The 23,219-nt window shown below is 46.5% G+C and overlaps 1 protein-coding gene across 9 annotated transcripts in view; it reads left to right on the top strand.

Moving 5' to 3' along the window:
• LOC147116985 (histone-lysine N-methyltransferase 2C-like) overlaps positions 1–23,219 on the top strand; it is a 432,640-nt gene that overhangs the window by 41,679 nt on the left and 367,742 nt on the right. The gene's annotated exons all lie outside the window — the stretch shown is intronic.

Below are 23,219 nucleotides of genomic sequence, written 5' to 3'. Positions count from 1 at the left end.
TCTTGAATATATTTAATGAATTGGCCTCCACTGCCTTCTGTGGTAGAGAATGCCACAGGTTCACCACTCTCTGGGTGAAGAAATTCCTCCTCATCTCAGTCCTAAATGGCTTACCCCTTATCCTTAGACTGTGACCCCTGGTTCTGGACTCCCCGGCTATTGGGAACATCCTTCGTGCATCTAGTCTGTCTAGTCCTGTTAGAATTTTATAAGTTTCCATGAGATCTCCTCTTGTCTAAACTCCAGCGAGTATAAGCCCAATTGACCCAATCTCTCCTCATACGTCATTCCTGCCATCCCAGGTATCAGTCTGGTGAATCTTCGCTGCACTCTCTCCTTGGCAAGAACATCATTCCTCAGATAAGGCGACCAAAACTGCACACAATACTCGGTGTGGTCTCGCCAAGGCCCTGTACAACTGCAGCAAGACATCCTTGTTCCTGTACTCGAACCCCCTCGCTACGAAGGCCAACATACCATTTGCCGCTTTAACCGCCTGCTGCACCTGCATGCTTACCTTCAGCGACTGGTGCACAAGGACACCCAGGTCTCGTTGCACTTCCCCTTCTCCCAATCTATTGCCGTTCAGATAATCTGCCTCCCTGTTTTTGCCACCAAAGTGGATAACCTCGCATTTATCCGCATTATACTGCATCTACCATGCATCTGCCCAATCACCCAACCTGCCCAAATCATACTGGAGATTCTCTGCATCCTCCTCACAGCACACATGCCCACCCAGCTTTGTATCGTCTGCAAATTTGGAGATATTACATCTAGTTCCCTCGTCTAGATCATTAATATATATTGTGAATAGCTGGGGTCCTAGCACCGATCCCTGTGGTACCCCATTAGTCACTGCCTGACACTCGGAAAAAGACCCTTTTATTCCAACTCTTTGCTTCCTGTCTGCCAACCAGTTCTCTATCCAAGTCAGTACCCTGCCCCCAATCCCATTTGCCTTAACTTTACACGCTAATCTCTTATGCGGGACCTTATCGAAAGCTTTCTGAAAGTCCAAATACACCACATCCATTGGTTCTCCCTTATCTATTTTACCAGTTACACCCTCAAAAAATTCCTGTAGATTAGTCAGGCATGATTTACCTTTTGTAAATCCATGTTGACTTTGTCTGATCCTGTCACTGTTTTCCAAGTGCTCTGCTATTACATCTTTTATAATGGACTCTAGCATTTTCCCCACTACCGATGTCAGACTTACCGGTCTATAATTCCCCGTTTTCTCTCTACCACCTTTTTTGAATAGTGGGGTAACATTAGCTACCCTCCAATCCAGAGTCTATAAAATTTTGGAAGATGACCAGCAATGTATCTACTATTTCTAGGGCCACTTCCTTGAGTACTCTAGGATGTAGATGATCAGGCCCTGGGGTTTTATCGGCCTTCAATCCCGTCATTTCCCTAACCCCATTTCCCTACAAATACTGATTTCTTTCAGTTCCTCCCTCTCATTGGACCCTATGGTCCTGACATCTCTGGGAGGTTATTTGTGTCCTCCTTTGTGAAGACAGAACCAAAGTATGTATTTAATAGGTCAGCCATTTCTTTGTTCCCCATTATAAATTCCCCTGATTCTGACTGCAAGGGACCTACGCTTGACTTCACCAATCTTTTTCTCTTCACATATCTATAGAAGCTTTTACAGTCAGTTTTTATGTTCCCTGGAAGCTTACTCTCATACTCTATTTTCCCCTTAATTAATCCCTTTGTCCTCCTTTGTTGAATCCTAAACTGCTCCCAATCCTCAAGTTTGTTGCTTTTTCCGGCCAATTTATATGTCCTCTCCTTGGATCTTATGCTATCCCTAATTTCCCTTGTTAGCCACGGTTGATATCACTTTTTTTGTTTTATTTTTATGCCAAACAGGGATGAACAAATTCTGTAGTTTATCCATGCGATTTTTAAATGTTTGCCATTGCCTATCCACCGCCAACCCTTTGAGTAACATTCCCCAATTAATCCTAGCCAACTCGCGCCTCATACCATCGTAGCTTCCTAGTTTTCTATTAGCTGTGCCCCTCTAAAAAGGGGCCACTTTTGTTGTTTTCTATTTGATGATACTAGACAACGCAATCTGCTCTTGTAATTAATTTAAGAAAAGGCATGCTGTCTGGAGAAACAAGCTCATCAGGTAGAGGTGACCTTGAAATCCTTTTATGGGTGAGGAGTAACTGGTCTAAATAGGATAGCTGGAGGGGAAGGGAGAGCAGGGAGATGACCACTAAATAGATTTATTTTGAATATTGTGAATATTTTATGGTAAAATGTCAAGTGTTGCAATGGATTGTGACACTTTTTGCCCTACACGGGAAAGAATTCTGCTAATTATTTTGTAATAGTTTATGAAGATTCCTTTGGGAAATATATTTGTGAGGCAGGCTGCTAAGTAGGTACTCAGCAGTAATAAAGATTTGCATTTATATAGCACCTTTCACAACCTCAAGACATTCCAAAACGCTTTGCAACCAGTGAAGTACTTTTGAAGTGTAGTCACTGTTGTAATGTAAGGAATGTGGCATCCAAATTATGCACAGCAAGATCCCACAGTTTAGAGATTTTTTGGGGGAAAAGCATACAGGTTTCACTGTTTTGTCCAGGTTCATGTTAAATTGTTAGTCAATGATAACATTTTATGTAATCTTATTTCATTAAGGACCATTGATATGATTGGTTTCCATTTTTGCTTATAGCTGGCATGAAATTTTCAGTGCTTCACATTTATTTTAAAAAAAAAAAAAAAAATTGAGAAAGTATAATCCAAGAATAGGCCATTTCCATCAACAGACTATGTGCAGCTTGCCCTGTTGCAGACTGTACCAAACGTGACTGGTCACTCAGGTGAATAGCTTGATGCCGTCAGCAAACTATATAATATTAGCAGAAGTCCTGTTCCTCACAGACAGAATTTTTCCATTTTGTCATCACACATGCCAGCACTGCATGTAATTAATATGTGGGAGAGAGCCAGACTGTATAAAGAGACACTTTGGTGTGATGAGAAGAGAACTTGAGAGGATCAGTTGGAATTTGCTGGATCACAAGTTAAACAGTGTAGGGTATAAATATGACTGAATAAAAACTCTGTCCCAGCAAAGAACAAAAGATTAATAATTATAGCAAAACCCAAATAGTGGAATGGTAGAGACCGGAACGGGTGAAAGGAAAAAGCAAATGAGCTGAACAGAAAAACAACTGAAGAAGTTAATTGTAGAAAATGTTTTATTGCTAAAATCTGTTTGAAGAAGAGAGACAGAATATGCATTTGTATAGCACCTTTCACAACCTCTGGATGTCCCAAAGTGCTTTGCAACCAATGAAGTACTTTTGAAGTGTGGTCACTGTTGTAATGCAGAAAACGTGGCAGCCAAGTTGTACACCGCAAGGTCCCATAAACAGCAGTGTGATAATGGCCAGATAATCTGTTTTAGTAGTGTTGATTCTGGGCAAAATACCGGTGAGAACTCCCCCTTCTTTTTGAAATAGTGCTGTGGGATCTTTTACATCCACCTGAGGGGGCAGACAGGGCCTTGGTTTAATGTCTCATCCGAAAGACGGCACCTCTGACAGTGCAGCACTCCCTCTGCACAATACTACATTGGAGTGTCAGTCTAGACTGTGCTCCAATCTCTGGAGTGCGACTTAAACCCACAGACACCTGACTCCGAGGCGCGAGTGCTACCACTGAGCTACAGCTGACAATTACATTTGCAGCAAGCTGCAAGTTGAAAGCTGCATCAGTCCTCCAAAGGGTAGGAAGGGCAGCATAATAGCTAAAGACCAGGAAATGGGTGAGTCATTTAAATGACTTTCCGTCTCTGTTATGAAAGAGTTCTGAGAGAGCTTTCCAAATCCTGAGCAGGATGGTTGCCATACCAGAGGAAGTTATAATGAAGTAGATATCAGCCATCAAAACTTGTAAGGCACCTTGGGGAATTGAAGGTAACTGGGGCACAAGATCTGATGAGTTATACTTGTGAATATTTTGAGCCTTTTTTTTTTGAAATACGACACTGAAAGGCACGAAATAATGTATTGCCAATTTAGGAAGGGGCAGAAACCCAACTTTAAGGAGCTATAGATCAGTAAATCTGATGTTTACACCGTGCCATCAGCTGCCTAGGTCCTAAACTCTGAAATTCCCTCCCTAAACCTCTCCGCCTCTCTACCTCTCCTCCTTTTAAGACGCTCCTTAAAGCGCTCTTTGACCGAGCTTTTGGTCACCTGTTCTAATATCTCCTTATGTGGCTCGGTGTCAAATTTAGTTTTATGGCACTCCTGTGAAGCGCTTTGGGACGAGTTACTATGTTAAAGGTGTATAGAAATGTAAGTTATTTATTGGGAGAATAGATGTTTGAGGCCATTGTTAAAAATAGTATGAACAATCTTCTGTAGGGCTATAAAGAACAGCCAACATTGTCTTCGTATTGAAAACTCATATTTCAGTAATCCATTTGCCTTTGAGGATGTCAGCAAGTTTGTGGATATTTAATTTGTTTATTACTTCAACCAGAAGAAAAAAAATGGGTGTGGTAGTGAAAAAAATGGTGCTTTCCCCCCTGCCTTCCTTCAGTTTAAGCTGCTGAAACTCGCCACCTCTTGTCATAATAAAATCGAAATGGGAAGCTTTTTTAAAAAAAAAAATTGTGCTGGAACATGTGTCAACATGTTAAGTTTTCTCTCACAGAAGAGAAGATCTAATTCCTGGTAAGTGTGTATAAAGCTGCAAAGCAAGCGACTGACAGGCAGGTGCACAGATGTTTTTTGCTGTACAAAATTTGATTCTGAAGCTCACCATTTACTGCTTTTTTAAAAAATTATTTGGTGGATTTATAGTTGCTTGTGGGAGCCAGACCCATATTTCTCCTCGCTCCTAATTTGTCATTGTAAACATACTGATCAAAGTGTGTGTGTGTGAAAGAATAAAATGATTTAAAAAAAAAACCCCCATAGTTTTCCTCCTTTCCTGAAAATACTGACTTGTACAGTTCCACAATACTGGCCCCCTCCAGCACTTGGTGCCAAGAGACCTGATTCCTGTCGCAGTAATCATTTTTTGGGCTTTGTATTCACACAAGCCAAGAACCTGATATATATGTAGAATTTTTTAATTCAATTTTCTACCCCTTCTACTGTTGGTGTGGTTCCATGGTACCCACAGCCCTCTGGTGTCTTGCTGACATGGCAAAGAATTGGGAATTGCGCCTGGGCCCTTCTGGTCTGTACCAAGTGATGCCTTTTTTCACTCGGCCATTGGGGGCGCGTAATGTTTTGTTTGATCTGTGTCTCATGCTTGCTGGCACTATCCTCCGCTAAAATGAAGACGGGCAATAAATGCAGGCCTTGCCAATGACGCTGTGAATGAATAAAAAAAAATTACAGTTGAAAAAGTATACTTTTGCACATAGGTAATTTTTTTTTAAGTTTTCTCCCCATCAAATTCAGCAAAAGTAATATTACATAGCCTTTTGAAGCTCTGATTACGAAGCATTCAGAAAGTGTTCTCCCTTTCAACTGCCCATTTCCTGTCTCCTTTTATTTCCGGGATGTAGTCTTAATCTGATGATGGCAAATTATTTTATTTTTTTAGCACTCCTCTCCTGAATTTGCTGACTCTTGCAAGGTTTCAGTTTCACGGGAGTTGAAACTTCAATGGTCATTCTTCATATCTGAACCGAAACCGAGAGTGTTGGTAGCTGTGGGTGGGGTGTTATCCAGAGCTGGGTTCTGTGGCAGATATGTGTTTGTCCAGCAGGAGTGGCATCCATGTTTGATTTAATATTCAACCATTAGGCATTTTTATCCAACAGTCTTTCAGCATGATGTATAAGAAGTAGGAGTAGGCCATACGGCCCTTCGGGCCTACTCTGCCATTCAAGAGGATCATGGCTGATCCGAATCTAGACTCACGTCCACTTCCCTGCCCTCTCCCCGTAACCCCTAATTCGTTTATCTGCTAGGAAACTATCTCCATTTTAAATTTATTTAATGTTGCAGCTTCCACAGCTCTCTGGGGTAGCAAATTCCATAGATTTACTACCCTCTGAGTGAAGAAGTTTCTCCTCATCTCAGTTTTGAAAGGGCAGCCCCTTATTCTTAGATTATGCCCCCTAGTTCTAGTCTCACCCATCAGTGGAAACATCCTCCCCGCATCCACCCGATCAAGCCCCCTCACAATCTTATGTTTCGATAAGATCGCCTCTCATTCTTCTGAACTCCAGTGAGTAGAGTCCCAACCTACTCAACCTTTCCTCATACGTCAACCCCCTCATCTCCGGAATCAACCGAGTGAACCTTCTCTGAACCGCCTCGAGAGCAAGTATATCTTTTCTTAAATATGGAAACCAAAACTGCACGCAGTATTTCCAGGTGTGGCCTCACCAATACCCTGTATAACTGCAGCAAGACTTCCCTGTTTTTATACTCCATCCCCCTTGCAATAAAAGCCAAGATTCCATTGGCCTTCCTGATCACCTGCTGTACCTGCATACTAACCTTCTGTGTTTCATGCACCAGGACCCCCAGATCCCTTTTGTACTGTAGCACTTTGCAGTTTCTCTCCATTTAGATAATAACTTGCTCTTTGATTTTTTCTGCCAAAGTGCATAACCTCACACTTTCCAACATTATATTGCATCTGCCAAATCTCTGCCCACTCACTTAGCCTGTCTATGTCCTTTTGCAGGTTTTTTATGTCCTCCTCACTCACTGCTTTCCCTCCCATCTTTGTATCGTCGGCAAACTTGGATATGTTGCACTCGGTCCCTTCCTCGTGTATTTTTATGTGAATAAGCCATTCAGTCACATATAATGTAAAGAATATGGGAAATGGGACTTTAAAAGGCAGTTATTACCTATGTGTTGACTTTTTTTTACATTCAAGCTATTGATGCTGTGAAATCCATCTGTACATTTACATTCATTCTCCTTTTTAGGTGCTGGTATTTCACCCCAAAGATGAGAATGAACCGGAGATGAAGGGGTTGTCTTATGAAGAAAGGTTGAGCAGATACTCATTGGAGTTTAGAAGAATGAGAGGGGATCTTATTGAAACATATAACATTCTGAAGGCTCGACAGGGTAGATGCTGAGAGGATGTTTCCCCTCGTGGGGGAATCTAGAACTCGGCATAATTTCAGAATAAGGGGGCACCCTTTTAAATCTGAAATGAGGAGGAATTTCTTCTCTCAGAGGGTTGCGAATCTTTGGAATTCCCTTCCCCAGAGAGCTGTGGAGGCTGAGTCATTGAATATATTTAAGGTGGGGATAGACAGATTTTTGAAAGGTAAGGGAGTCGAAGGTTATGGGGAGCGGGCAGGGAAGTGGAGTTGAGGCCAAGATCAGATCAGCCATGATCTTATTGAATGGATGACCTACTCCTGCTCCTATGTCTTATGTTCTTATGCTCTCGGATATAGGATACAGGAGAAAAATAGTTAAATACACTGTGGGAGACTACAGTCTCCCGCGTAAAGAAATAGGCAACACAGCGAGCTACAAGAAATAGGTCTTTACTCCAACTCTCTCAATACAGTACTGAATTCGTAAAGCCCGCGAGCCTGTGATGACTCACGGATTGGTCACCTGCTGGAACCTGATTGGTTTTCCTTCTCTCAGCAGCAGGCAAGTCTGAACATGCCTTATTCCTCTCAGCTTGCAACTGTCTTGCGGGGGGAGGGGAATACAGCAGTTAAAAGGGGATTATACAGGTTTATCTACATACACACAGTGTTTCCCTAATGTGGCAACGCCACATACGCCCCCCCAGAATCCTCGTTAACTGTAAAAGTCAGTCTCTGCGGAGGTTTGACCAAACGGCCGTAGCGGCTGCAGTAGCCATCTGGCGTGTGAGGAGGGCTGTCTGGGAGGTCGGCTGGTTGGTTCGGCGGCTGGTCTGCCGGTGGGCTGGCTGGACGGGCTGCTGGCGAAGGTGGGGCGGCGGCCAGGAAGTAAGGTTCTGGCGTGTCTTGGTCCTCTTGTGGGGCCGCCGCCAACGCGGGAGGTCTGCCCCGCCATGGGGGAAGAGCCGGACGAGCCGGGAAGCTGAGGTCCAGGTGCGCCGATTTGAGGCGGTCTACTGAAATAAGGTCCGGCTTCCCACCGACGTCGATAAGAAAAGCTTTGTCCCCCGTCTCCAATACTGAGAAGGGGCCGGTGTATGGTGCCTGCAGCGGGCCTCTGTGCACGTCCCGGCGCACGAAGACGAACTCTGCATGTCGTACGTCCCGAGGCACGTAGGACGGCTGCGGGCCGTGTTGCGAAGTGGGCACTGGACGGAATTGCTGGGCCGCGTCCTGGTGCAGGGAAAGCTGTCTGGCGGCCGACCACGGCTCCGTTGTCGGGGAGGAAGTCGCCTGGTACTATGAGCGGTTGGCCGTAGACCATCTTGGGCGCGGAGGTCCTCTTTGGGCACGGTGCGCAATCCCAGGAGGACCCAGGGTAGTTTGTCGATCCAGCTGGTGTCGGCCAGGCTGGCGCGGAGGGAGGCTTTCAAGGAACGATGAAAGCGCTCGCAGAGCCCGTTGGCCTGCGGGTGGTAGGCTGTTGTCGTGTGCAACTTGGTGCCGAGGCCGGCGGTGATGGCATTCCACAAGTGGGAGGTGAACTGGGGGCCTCTGTCCGAGGATATGTCGGTCGGCACGCCGAACCGGGCCACCCATGTCGAGACGAATGCTCGCGCGACGTCGGTCGTGGTGGTGGAGGCGAGGGGAACCGCCTCGGGCCATCTGGTGGTGCGGTCGACGATCGTGAGCCGGTGTGTGAAACCGTGCGACGGCGGCAAGGGGCCTACCAGATCGACGTGGACGTGGTCGAAACGCCTCGGGCACCGGGAAACACTCCAATGGCGCCTTGGTGTGCTGCGGGACGTTAGCGCGCTGACACGCCACGCATGTGTTGGTCCAGTCTCTCTCATCCTTGTGGAGTCCAGGCCAGACGAACTTGGCGGACCTGAGTTTCTGAGACACACGCATCCCTGGATGTGAGAGGCCGTGGATGATGTCGAAAACTCGCTTGCGCCAGGCGGATGGGACGACCGGCCTAGGCGAAGGGACTGAGACGTCGCATAGGAGGGTTGTGCCGGCTGCGTGGAAGTGGATGTCGGCCAGAGTGGGGCTGGTGGTTGATGTCCTGAGGGCCTGGATCTCTGCGCCGGTGGCCTGGTCTCTCGCCATGCTGGCGTAGTCGACGCCCAGGTGCACTGCGTGGAGCGAGGGCCTTGAGAGGCAGTCAGCCACCAAATTGTCCTTGCCGGCGACGTGGCTGATGTCCGTGGTGAACTCCGAGATGAAGTTGAGTTGGTGCTGTTGGCGTGCGGACCAGGGTTCGGTTAGTTTGGCCATGGCAAAAGTGAGCGGCTTGTGGTCCACGAATGCGGTGAACGGCCGGCCTTCCAGGAGGAAACGGAAGTGCCGGATTGCCAGGAACAGGGCCAGGAGCTCTCTGTCGAACGTGCTGTAGGCCTGCTCGTTCTTGCGCAGCTGTCGGCTGAAAAATGCCAGTGGCTGCCATGCGCCTTTGACCCACTGTTGCTGGACAGCGCCGACGGCGTAATCCGAGGCGTCCGTGGTGAGGGCGGTCTTGGCGCCCGGGATGGGGTGGGCCAGTAGTGTGGCGTTGGTCTGGTGGAAGGCTGTCGCCATCTCGCTGGACCAGGTGAGTTCTTTGCCCGTTTTGCCCCTGGTGGCATCGTAGAGGGGGCGCATGAGTGAGGCGGCCTTGGGCAAGAAACGGTGATAGAAATTGACCATCCCCCAAAATTCCTGCAGCGCCTTGACCGAGGTGGGCTGGGAAAAGTCTGCCACTGCCTGCACCTTGGAAGGTAGGGGAATGGCTCCCCTTGGCGAGATTCTGTGGCCGAGAAAGTCAATTTGGGCTGCTCCGAACTGGCATTTGGCCGGGTTGACAATTAGCCCGTGTTGGCTGAGGCGCTGGAAAAGAGAGCGCAAATGCGCGATGTGCTCGGCCTTGCTGGTGCTGGCCACGAGGATATCGTCCAGATAGACGAACAGGAAGCTCGGGTCCCGTAGGACGGAATCCATGAGCTGTTGGAAGGCCTGTGCGGCGTTCTTGAGCCCGAAGGGCATGCGCAGGAACTCGAACAGTCCGAAGGGGGTGATGACCGCCGTCTTCTGGACGTTTGCGTGGTGGACGGGGACCTGATGGTAGCCGCGAATCAGGTCGACCTTGGAAAAGACGGACTTTCCTGCTAGGTGTGCCGAGAGGTCTTCGATGTGCGGAATGGGGTATCAATCGGGTGTGGTGGCGTTGTTGAGCCGTCTGTAGTCGCCGCAGGGGTGCCAGCCACTGCCCGGCTTGGGCACAATGTGGAGGGGGGACGACCAGGGGCTGTTCGAGCGGCGGATGATGCCCAGTTTCTCCATCGTGGCGAATTCTTCCTTGGCCACCGCCATCTTGGCTGGGTCCAGGCGTCTGGCTCGGGCGAACACTGGTGGTCCCGTAGTGGCGATGTGGTGCTCGACACCATGCTTGGCTGCCGCGGCTGAGAAGGTCGGTTGTGTGAGCCTCGGGAAATCTGCGAGTAGGCGGGCGTAGTCGTCATCCGCCGGGGCGGAGCAGGACCCGACGAGGGCCGGGCTGTTGCTCTGCTGGCAGGCCAGTGAAGTGAAAGTTGCTGCGTCGATCAGGCGCCTGTCGCGGACGTCGACCAGGAGTCCGTGGGCGCAAAGAAAATCGGCACCAAGCAAGGGATGTGCCACCGAGGCCGTCACGAAATCCCACGTAAATCGCTGGCCGTTGAAACAAACCTCGGCCCGTCGCTTTCCAAAAGTAGCGATGGCTGCGCCATTTGCCGCCACGAGGGGTGGGCCGCTGCAGCCTGCCTGGACGTCGAGCTGGGAGGCAGGAATTATGCTGCATTGGGCTCCGGTGTCGCAAAGGAATCTGTGCCCTGAAAGGGAGTCGGTTATGTACAGCAGTTTACCTGCGGTGCCGATGGCCATCGTGGCGGTGGGGGTGCGATCGAGCAGGCCTAGGCGGCGCGGGGCTGGCGCGTTGGGCCGGGCGGCCATCTTGGTTTGATCGAAAGAGCAGGGTGCTCTGCAGCGTTGGGCCTTGTGGCCGAAACGCGCGTGGTAGTAGCATAGTTCTGCGGCCTGGCATGGCGCCGCGCACTCGGTGCCGGGGGGCCTCGCGGCTGCACAGCCGAGTTGGGCGACGGCGAAGACTTTGTCTGCGGTGGCTGCCAGTTGTACGCAGTACGTGATCGGGGACCCCGCGAGGGCAGTCTGTACCTGCTGAGGAAGCAGGCTGAGGAAAAGGGCCCGAAACAAGAAGCACTGCGGTTCAGAGCCCAGGAGCGCAAGCATCCGGCTCATCAACTGGGTCGGGGTAGAGTCGCCGAGGCCTGGTAGTGAAAGAAGCCTACGGGCCCTCTCCTCCGCGGACAGGCCGTAAGCCTGCAGCAAGCGGCCCTTAATGGTTGAGTACTTGCCGGTCTGTGGTGGGTTCCCCAGCAGGTCGAGAACTTCGGCGGCGGTGGAGCTTGCTAGTGCTGAGACTACGTGGAGGTACCTTTCTTCATCGTCTTGAACCCTGCGAAGGGTGAATTGGGCCTCCGAGTGCACGAACCAAGCTGGTGCTTGGTGTTCCCAGAAGGTGGGGAGCTTCAAGGACGCGGCGCCGGCTGACATCGGGCTGCTGCTGGCTGCCGTCGGGTCGTTGCTGGCCTCTAGGGCTACGTGAGTCGGGGGCTTCGGCCGCCGACATTCGGGGTCACCAACATGGGAGACTACAGTCTCCCGCGTAAAGAAATAGGCAACACGGCGAGCTACAAGAAATAGGTCTTTACTCCAACTCTCTCAATACAGTACTGAATTCGTAAAGCCCGCGAGCCTGTGATGACTCACGGATTTGTCACCTGCTGGAACCTGATTGGTTTTACTTCTCTCGGCAGCAGGCAAGTCTGAACATGCCTTCCTCTCAGCTTGCAACTGTCTTGCGGGGGGAGGGGAATACAGCAGTTAAAAGGGGATTATACAGGTTTATCTACATACACAGTGTTTCCCCAACACTATTATTCCCCATTCCTTGTTTTCTCTCCTCCTGACCTCAAAACGTTCTTGACGTATATTTTAACGATGTGGCAGCCTTCGGTCGGCCGGTCTTGATGTGTGAGATTTGTTAGTGTGAAATAAGGGGAACATTCAAACCATAGCATCAAAAATTTGAGTTATGAATCTGGGGTTTTTAGTCTTGAAAGGGGGTTTCTTTGTTTTTATGGGCTTCCCACATCCCATACAAAGAGGGGGGGTCCACACCCCCCCCACAAGAAGTATCATGCTGTCAACCTAGAATTCCGAGCCAGAGTTCCGCTCTCCATTTGTCAGGACTATCTGGAGCGGGGTTTGAAATCTGTACCTTCTAACACCGAGCTGGGAATGCCACCACTAAGCCCAAGGCTTGCTCCTTGAATGAGGATAATGGAGAGGGAAAGTAATACATGTATAGAAGGTCTTAAAAGACATAGTTGCGGTTAATCCAGAACCCTACTTCCAAGTATGCCAGGAAACGAGAATAAATGTAGGTTAAAACTGGACAAAAGAAAAGGACAGAAATTTGGGAGGACTTCTTCGCTCAAATAATTGAAGGGTACCTTCCAGGTAGAGTAGTGGACGGAAAAAGCCGTAGTCATTCAAGAGACAGATGGCATAATGGGAGGACTGTAAATGTATTTTCTGGATGGATTGGCTAAAATGGGCCACTTGGCTTCCCTCATCTGTATCTATCTTATGCTCTTGAGTGTTTCACCATAGAGTGCATCACATCTGAGCCCAATCCCGTTCTTGCCTTTCACCCACATGCGTGTACTTAACAGGAGAGAGAAGTCACTGGATTGTGAGAAAGTGGGAGAATCTTGGCTGAATTTTTCCCATGAGCCCATCTGAAAATGCATAATTTCTAACAGCAACTAAAGTTAATCATGACATCCCCCATTTTTGGTACACAGGGTTTTATGTATGTACTTGCGTATTAACCCTGTGTGGTAGTCACCTGACATAAAATCACTTAAGCTAGGAGAACACAATGCAGGTGAAAGCCAATCTGCTTCCACACCGTGACATTCAAGCTGCTTTCACCTTCTGTTCCAGATTCCAATTACTGCATGTAACCCAGTTTGCCCATTGGAGAAGTGTGATATTTTTATCTGGACTGCAGTATTTTTCCATGGATCCATCTAGTAGTCGGCCAAGAATTAGTTGAACTTGCAAAGGGAGAATTAGTTCAGATAATAGCCAAGACTGACCTGGCTTCACAAATTTAGAAAAAGGAAAATTTGTCACAAATGGTTTTTTTGGGAACTAGTGATAGAGCACCTGGCTTGAAAATGTTAACAGCACATTGGAGCTGACAGGAATATTATTTCTGTGGCAGCTTGAATGTCCTGGTGTGGGAGCAGATTGGCTTTTACCCACGTTGTGTTGACCTAACTGAAATGATTTTATGTCGGGTTACCCGTACACAGGGTTACCAAATGTCCCAGTTTTGACATCCCTGCCCTGGTGGTGTCGCAGTGTTTCCTAGCCACTTTGTATTTATGCAGTGTAAATTACAGCTCATTATTGTTGTGCGTATGTTCAATGTGTCACTTTAAGCTTGCTGTATGATAAGTAATTAAGTATTCCTATAAAAAATGAGTATAAATTTATCAAAGCTGTGGATAGAAGTACACTCAATTGCTAATGTGGTGTAAAACCAGTATACTTGACACAGTTTGTCAAATTTAGCTAGAAAACATTGCACAACGTATAACTTCCACGTGCCTTTGTTCACATTCAGGATGTGATTGGATAATCCATTAACACTCGTTGATAGGGTCACAAGAAGAATGACCACTTGGACGAGGTGCTGCAGGGCAGCTGTTGGGGACCAGCATGTGAATAGACTGTCATCATTGCAGACCAAACAAATTCTATCTTTTGAACCTTTACTTAATGGACACACATTTTCATCTCTAGTTTGTAGGAACTGGTTACATTTAGTTGTTGAGAAGCAGAGTGAGATTGTTGAAGGTCAAATAAAAGAAATTGAATTAAGGACAGCTATAGTTTGAATTTTAGCTGTAGATGGTTAAAATTGTTACTTGGGTTTGGTGAGCCTCATTAAAGTTTGCTATTCTCAGTTGTGTTTATATAAGCACCTTTATAATCTTTGTGAGCCAATAGAATTTTGGACTGCTTACTTTATTTTTTGGGCAGACATGAGATCTATTACAGGAAACTTTGAGTTATCCGGAGGCGAACCATCCGGCAAGCTGGAGCCACCGGCAAAAATCAGGAGCTGTTTTTTATTCTTTTCTTTTCTTCTTTTCCCCCAGTCAAGCACTGCATGGTCTGTAGCTATAGCAACAGCTTCAGCTACAGACGCTTGCAGCCACACCCGAGTGTTTAGAAGCTGTTGCTAAGCAACAGTGTTTGTTGTCAGATACGGCGATAAGAATCTCCGTATCTTTCAACATTAACTCTGGAGTGTCCGGCAGTTTTGAGGCAACGGCAGCAGCTCGGTCCCGTCGGTGCCGGATAGCACAAAGTTTCCTGTATTTGGGACTACTCTGTTCTCATTAAGACCCACTTATAACCAACTCGCGCACTGCTGCTTTAAGAACTGACCAGTGCAACACCTATGCTGTGGTTGCCACACTTCCTAAAGCAAAATGTTTTAATTTTGGAAGATGTACACAAATATCCATCGTGTGTACATCTTTCAAAATCTATGCACCGAATTGAATTAAAGAAACCATTCTTCCCTTTAATTTGTAAGAATGCTAGATCATTAACAAAGTATGTTTGTTTCCATGATTACTTGGACACGTGTTTGGCCACTACAGGTACTGATTCTATAGCCTAGCCAAACCAAACCCTGGCTGCAACCAAAGTGGTACCTCTTCTGGTGCCAAAACCAGCTGACTATTTAGCCACTTTTGAGCCAACTCCATTTACTGTTTGGCTCCAAAAGTATTTTTCTGTGGGTGGGCTGGCCTTTCATTGCAGCAGTGCAAGCCAAGTATTTGACTGATGCCTTGTTAGTTGAGACTGTTAATCATGCTGCCAATCAGATTGCACCGGAACTGCTTAATTTGGCCCAACAGCTGGACCATTTGCACAGGTTTGCTGAGTGGTTGCAGCTCCAAACTGATGTGGGGTTTGGTTCCAAGAGATTGCATTTGACCGACATGGGGCCAGTTCTGGTGTCATAGAGTTATACAGCACAGAAAGAGGCCCTTCGGCCTATCGTGTCTGCGCCGTCCATCAATCCCTGTCCAGTCTAATCCCATTTTCCAGCATTTGGCCCATAGCCTTGTATGCAATGGCATTTCAAGTGCTCATCCAAATGCTTCTTGAATGTTGAGGGTTCCTGCCTCTACCACCCTTTCAGGCAGTGAGTTCGTGTTTGGCTTGTGGAGCTGGCAAATGCCTTTTTGGCTGAGATAGAGTTTGCCTCTTGATGGCGTTAGCTTGCCATGTTTGGAGTACTAGCTTTAGTGGAGTTGAAATCCCATTCCAATGGCAGCTTTTACAATCTAAGAGTACATACAATATATACAACTATACTAAGTTATGAACTAAAGCACTTCATTTCCTTTGTAGTGAATGCTTAGTCCAGGGATAAAATGTTATTAAATTGTTTTTGAATGATTTATTTTTGTGCCTTACATGCGCCATCCACTCCAGTGTTGGCAGGAAATTTGCAACATCTGATCTAGTGTATAATTTTGTGTTTAGATTGATCTCCCAAGTTCTGAGCCATCTCGTTGCCGCTGAATTCTCTGTCCAACTTGACACATCACTCCCTGTTGGAATCTATTCCATCTGGTTTCTGTTCACTCCACAGCACTGGTCAGTCACCAACAACACTGGTGCATTATCCCCTCTTGACTTCTCTACAACCGTTGACATTATTGTGATCTTCCATCTTTCCTCTGTAATCCATGTCTGTGACAAAGCACTTGCATCATTCCAGTAATGCACGTCCCAATGTAACCAGTATATCTCCTGCAATGGTTTCTCCTCCAGATCTCGGCACGTTCATCTTGCACATTATATCCTTGGGCTGATCAATATGTTGCTCCTCTCGGTGACAACATCTGCAAACACGGGAACAAATTTCATATGTACACCAATGATACCTACCTTTTACCTCTTCACTATCACCATTACTCCCACAACTGTTGTTGCGCAGTCAGACTGTCTGTACGACATCAAGTTGTAGATGAGCCAGGACTTTTTGTAACTCAAAATTGGTGAGACCAAAGCCATCCTATTCAGACCCTGCCACAGCTCTTTATCCTATTCCCCTTGCTGGATGTCTACTCCCTTCCCTGATGTATACTCAAACTCAGCACAGCAGTACGCAATCTGGGTATCATAACATAAGAAATAGCAGAAGTCGGCCATTTGGCCTGTCGAGCCTACTCCGCCATTCAATAAGATCATGGCTGATCTACCTCAACTCCACTTTCCTGCACTACCCCCATATCCCTTGATTCCCTTTATATCCAAAAATCTGTCGATCTCTATCTTAAATATACTCAACGACTGAGCCGCCACAGCCCTCTGGGGTAGAAAATTCTCAAGATTCACCACCCTCTGAGTGAAGAAATTTCTCCTCATCTCAGTCCTAAATGGCCGACCCTTTATTCTAAGACTGTGACCCCCTGGTTCTAGACTCCCCAGCCAGGGGAAACATCCTCCCTGCATCTACCCTGTCAAGCCCTGTAAGAATTTTGTATGTTTCAATGAGATCACCTCTCATTCTTCTTAACTCTAGAGAATATAGGCCTAGTCTACTCAATCTCTCCTCATAGGACAATCCCCCCCCCCCCCCCCCCATCCAAGAAATCAGTCTGGTGAACCTTCGTTGCACTCCCTCTATGGCAAGTATATCCTTCCTTAGGAGACCAAAACTGTACACAGTACTCCAGGTGTGGTCTCACCAGGGCCCTATATAATTGCAGTAAGACGTCTTTACGCGTATACTCAAATCCTCTTGTAATAAAGGCCAACATACCATTTGATCTTCTAATTGCATGCTGTACCTGCATGTTAACTTTCAGTGATTTGTGTACAAGGACACCCAGGTTCCTCTGAACACCAACATTTCCCAATCTCTTTCCATTTAAAAAAATATTCTGCTTTTCTATTTTTCCTACCAAAGTGGATAACTTCACATTTCTCCACATTATATTCCATTTGCCATGCTCTTGCAGACTCACTTAGCTTGTCTATCTCCCCTTGAAGCCTCTTTGCATCCTCCTCAGAATTTTACATGCCCACCCAGCTTTGTATCATCAGCAAACTTGGATTATTACATTTGGTCCCCTCATCCAAATCATTGATATAGATTGTGAATAGCTGAGGCCCAAGCACTGATCCTTGTGGTACCCCACTAGTTACAGCCTGCCAACCCGAAAATGACCCGTTTATTCCTACTCTCTGTTTTCTGTCAGTTAACCAATCCTCATTCCATGCTAGTATCCAATCCCATGAGCCCTAATTTTGTTTAATAACCTCTTGTGTGACACCTTATCGAATGCCTTCTGAAAATCCAAATACAGGAAACTTTGGTTTATCCGGAGGTTGTATGTTCGGAAACCTTGATCTAGCGGCAGAAATCAGCAGCCGTTTTGGTTAGTTTTTTTTCTTCTAGCATTTTTTAACAGTCAGGCTCTGGAAAGCGTCTCTAGCTTAGCAACAGCTTCAGAGACGCTTCCAAGGTCTGGGCCGAGTGTTTACAAGCTGTTGCTAAGCAACAGTGTTTGTTGTCAGATATGGAGATGAAAACCTCCGTATCCTTCAACATTAGCGCTGGTCTATCCAGAAGTTTTGATAGATCGGCAGCAGCTCAGTCCCGTCTGTGCCGGATATCGCAAAGTTTCCTGTACAGGAAACTTTGGTTTATCCGGAGGTTATATGTCCGGAATACTCGATCTAACGGCAAAAATCAGGAGTCGTTTTCTATAAGTTTTTTTTAGTTCTCGTTGCTTTTTTTTCCCCAGTCAGGCACTGCAAGGTCTGTAGCTATAGCAACAGCTTCAGCTAGAGACGCTTGCAGCTGCAGCCAACTGTTTAGAAGCTGTTGCTAAGCAACAGTGTTTGTTGTCAGATACGGAGATGAAAACCTCCGTATGCTTCAACATTAACTTTGTATGTTCGGCAGTTTTGATAGATCGGCAACAGCTCGGTCCCGTCGGTGCCGGATATCACACAGTTTCCTGTACACCACATCCACTGGTTCCCCCCTTATCTATTCTGCTCATTGCAACCTCAAAAAACTCTAGCAGATTCGTCAAACGTAATTTCCCTTTCATAAATCCGTGTTGACTCTGCCCAATCCTATTATTATTTTCCAAGTGCCCTGTTACCACAGTTTTTTTTTTATACTAATACTAATTTCTTTCAGTTCCTCATTCTCGCTGGAGCCTTGGTTCTCCACTATTTCCGGGAAGTTTTTGCATCTTCTTCTGTGAAGACAGTCACAAAGGGCTGGAGTCAGGTAGGAGGCGGGACTACAACTTTCGGGGTTGTAGTCCCGCCTCCATCGAGTTCCAGCCAACCCACGCGATTTTGACTTGATTGACCTTGTTGAGCCAGCCCAGCAGGCTCAGTAGGCCAATTAAGGGCCACCCGGTAACAGGTGCCGTTACAGATTGATATTTCATCTGTCAAGACCTTTTGACAGATGAAATATCAGCGTTTCACAGCTGTTTGAAGCTGTCAAACACTGACAATCTGTACTCCAAGTTAATTCCTCCCTCTCAGGATGATTTAGAGATCACCCTGGAACAGAAAGCTGAATGCTGCAATTTTTGACAGCTCGCAGCCATTCTGCCGGTGAGATGAGGGACTCCCGAGACCTGAAGGAAGGAAGGCAGTAAAGGTTAGTAGAACTTCTTTAAACACTTTACACACACCAAACACACTTACCTTTGCACTCATGCACACATCACTCACCTGAACACCGGACATCTCGACCCCTCCGAGCCCTTCATCCCGACGGTCCGCCTCCTCTAACTTGCCGTGGTTTGGAGCCTTCGGGAATCCCACACTTCAACATTAAAAATAGGGATTAGGCTAAAAACTGCCTGTTAACAGGCAGTTAATGGGCCCTAATCCCCTTCCTGCCTCGGGGAGGCGGGTCCCAGTGCGGGTCAGGTACCTGCCTCCTTTGAAACTGGCACGGAGGCGGGTTGGGTGCGGGATGGGTTCGAGAGCCCGGTTTTGGGATTTTAACCCCCCCCCCCCCACATGCCTCCAATCCCGCCTCCACGGCCCAATGAAAATCCTGCCCAAAGTATTTGTTTAATTTCTCTGCCATTTCCTTATTCCCCATTATAATTTCTCCTGTCTCCGCCTATAAGGGACCCACATTTACTTTTGCTAATCTTTTCCTTTTTACATACCTATAGAAGCTTTTGTAGTCTGTTTTTATGTCTCTCGCTAGTTTACACTCATTCTATTTACTCTATCAATTTCTTGGTCCTCCTTTGCTAAATTCTAAAATCCTCCCAATTTTCAGGCTTACTATTTTTGGCAACATTATAAGCCTCTTCCTTTGATCTAATACTATTTTTGACTTCTCTTAGCCATGTTTGGACCACTTTTCCTGTGAGGTTTTTGTGCCTTAAAGGAATGTATATTTGTTGTCAATTATGTATTAATTCTTTAAATGCTAGCCATTGCTTCTCTACCATCATACCTTTTAATGTAGTTTCCCAATCTTCCTTAGCCAACTCGCCCCTCATACCTACATAGTTTGCTTGGTTTAGATTTAAGACCCTAGTTTCAGATTTAACTAAAATCACTTTCAAACTGAATATGAATTTCTATCATATTATGGTCACTCTTCCCTAAAGGCCCCTTTACTACAAGCTTATGAATGAACCCTTTCTCGTTGCACAATACTAGATCTAAAATAGCCTGTTCCCTAGTTGGTTCCTCAACATACTGATCTAGAAAACTATCTCATCATCAAGTTTGCGGATGATACCACGGTAGTAGGCCAGATCACCAACAACGATGAGTCAGCCTACAGGGAGGAGGTCCAGCATCTTGTGAAGTGGTGCGCCGATAACAGCCTGGCCCTTAACATCAAGAAAACCAAAGAAATCATTGTGGACTTCAGGAAGTCTAAAGGCGGAAGTCACACCCCCATCCGCATCCATGGGGCTGTGGTGGAAAGGGTGGACAGCTTTAAGTTCCTTGGAGTCCACATCACGGAAGACCTCTCCTGGTCCCTCAATACCTCCTCTCTGGTGAAGAAGGCCCAGCAGCACCTATATTTCCTAAGGAGGCTGAAGGGATGTAACCTGTCACCCCTGATCTCTCTAACTTTTACCGCTGCACAATAGCATCCTGACGAACTGTATCACAGTATGGTATGGCAGCTGTAGCTACTATGACCGGAAAGCCCTGCAGCGGGTAGTCAAAACTGCCCAACGCATTCCCGGCACCCGGCTACCGACCATAGAGCACATATACCAGAAACGCTGTTTACGGAGGTCACGGACCATCATCAAAGACCCTACCCACCCCAGCCACGGTCTGTTCGCCCTCCTGCCATCTGGGAGACGCTACAGATGCATTCGCACCCGTACGACCAGATTTAGGAACAGCTTCTTTCCCAGGGCTGTCATCCTACTGAACTCCACAAATAAACTCTAAAGCCTGCACATCTGCCAATGCACTTTATTATGGTTATGTTTATGTATTACAAGCCAAATGAATGTTGAATGTTTAAATGTCTTAATCTAAATGTACACTCGGGAGCCGCAAGCCTACATTTCGTTGTACTGCACTAGTGTACTAACAATGACAAAGTTGATTATGATTATGATGTGTATCATGCTCAACTTGAGCTGAGCTTCAAACTCCACATCCAGTTCATCAGCAAGACTGCCTACATCCACCTCCAAAACATCACCTATCTCTACCGCACCTCACCACACTGCAGCTGAAACTTCATCCACAACTTTTATTATATATCGATCTAAATTTTCCAAAGTGCTGCTTGCTTGCCTCTACAGGTCGGCCTCAAATATGCTCCCACTCATTCAGAACTGCACTTCGTAATTCGCACAAAATTCAGCTCCTCTCTTGCCTGATCCATATTGACCTCCACTGGATCCCCATCTCTCAGCTTGTCGATTTTATAATAATTCTTTGTTTTCAAACCCCTCCACGGTCCTTCTTAAAGTTACTGGGTGTCAAAAGAAAAACGCTCCAATGGCTGGAGTCATACCTGACACAAAGGAAGATGGTTGTGGTTGTCGGAGGCCTGTAATCATAGCCCCAGGATATCACTGCAGGAGTTTCTTGGGAAAACAAACTTGGCCCAACATTCTTCAGGGGTTTCATTGCTAATCTTCCATTGTTCATAAGGTCAATAGTGGGGCTGTTCACTGAAGATTCCACAGTGTTGAACTCTATTCACAACTTGCCCAATTAATGAGTCCATGCCAGCCAACATCAGAACCTGGATAATAGCCATGCCTGGGTTGACAAGTGGCAGGTAGCATTTGTGTCATACAAGTGCTGCGTAAATGACCATCTCGCCCAAGAAATAGTCAAGCCATCGCCCCATGACCTTCAACGGCACCACCATTAACATCTTGGAGGGAGCGGGGGCTTACCATTGACTAGAAGCTGAACTGAACCTGCCATATCAACACCTTGACGACAAGAGCAGGGCGAAGACTGGGTATTCTTTGACAAGTGGCTCACCTGCTGACTCCTCAAAGCCTTTCAGTCAACTGCTGGCTCTAGTCAACAGTGTGATAGAATACTCACCACTTGCCTGGTTGGGTGCATTTGCAACGAAACTCGAGAAGCTTGACGTCATCCAGGACACAGCAATTCTCTTGATTGATGTCCCTGTCACTGGACTTGATACCTACTCCCTCCATCGCCAGCTGCAGTATCTTTGATCTAAAAGATGCATTGTAGCAATTCACCAAGGTTACTTTGGCAGCACCTCCTTCTCCTGCAGCCTCGACCATTTGAGAAGGATGAGTAACCGTGTCGTGAGAACAAATTACCGACCAGTTCCCCTCCAACTTGCACATTATTCTGACTGGGACACATAATTGCTGTTCCTTCATCATAGCTGAATCAATATCCTGGAATTCCCATTGTGGGAGCACCATTAGTTCAAGGGCTAAAGCAGTACATCTCATTGCACCTTGAAATCTCTTTAAAACCTACCTCTTAAATTGCACATTCAGCGGCCACCTCTAATCACTTGTCCTCAGATCTGATACTCCGCTATGAAATTACTTGGGTTGCTTCACTGTGGTAAATGCTCCAAATAATTGCTGAAAGAGTTAATGATTTAAATTGACTCTATTCAAGTAGACATTTCTTGGACCACTTAAGCAATGATTAAGATTTGACAGTGAAGTTATCTGTATTTGAGTCCAGTGACATATAAAATGTATTTTACCTGTATATATTTATTTTGCCACTAAATTGTCAATCCACCTAACTATAGTGTACCTCTGTGCTGAAGTGTGAAGATTGTAGCAATGTATCCAAATAGACGTTTGCCTACCCAGTGAAACTGATTCTGACTGGCATTTGCCCATACTTCCTTGGTTGAAATTTATTTCCCCCATTTTGTGCAAAGTCTTTACAACATTTATAACACAACTTACTTCCATTTTGGTCTGTTGATGATAATTATTCATAATTGCACTAGCTGAGCTCTAAAATACCGCAATGGGTGTTAGGTGGTTGATTTGTACCTGTGAGTCCTTGCACAATGAGTGCCTGTTTTCAATCTCTTTTGTAAGTAGAGGTGGGAGATTGAGGTCAGACTCTTTGCCTGCCCCCCCACCCCAACTGACTGACAGATAAGTGAAATTCCAGGATTAGCCACCCCAGGCTGCACTTGGGCACACACTCGTTTTTCGTAGAATTACAGCTCCGCTAACTGGATTCTGTCTTGGGACCATCAAGGTATCCAGTTAATTTTTGGTCTGGTTCACATTCCTGACTCTCAAGACAGCCAATTAAAGATGTGTTTCCTGCGGTACAGTTCAATTTGCTGGTTTCCCCATTTATCAGTTAGTCAATGGCTCTTGGTCATCTTCCTAGAATATTTGGCAAGTCAGTTTTAACGACTAGGATAGTGCAACAGCCACTGATCCATGACATTAATTGGTGATGTTGGTCACTTTGAATGTCCTG

The sequence above is a fragment of the Somniosus microcephalus genome, chromosome 5, assembly GCF_052327205.1.
Source record: "Somniosus microcephalus isolate GS21.2 chromosome 5, FLI_Smic_1.0, whole genome shotgun sequence".
NCBI classification, from domain to species: domain Eukaryota; kingdom Metazoa; phylum Chordata; class Chondrichthyes; order Squaliformes; family Somniosidae; genus Somniosus; species Somniosus microcephalus.
The sequence above is the reverse complement of the archived record's forward strand: the minus strand, read 5'-3'. Positions and strand labels throughout refer to the sequence as shown.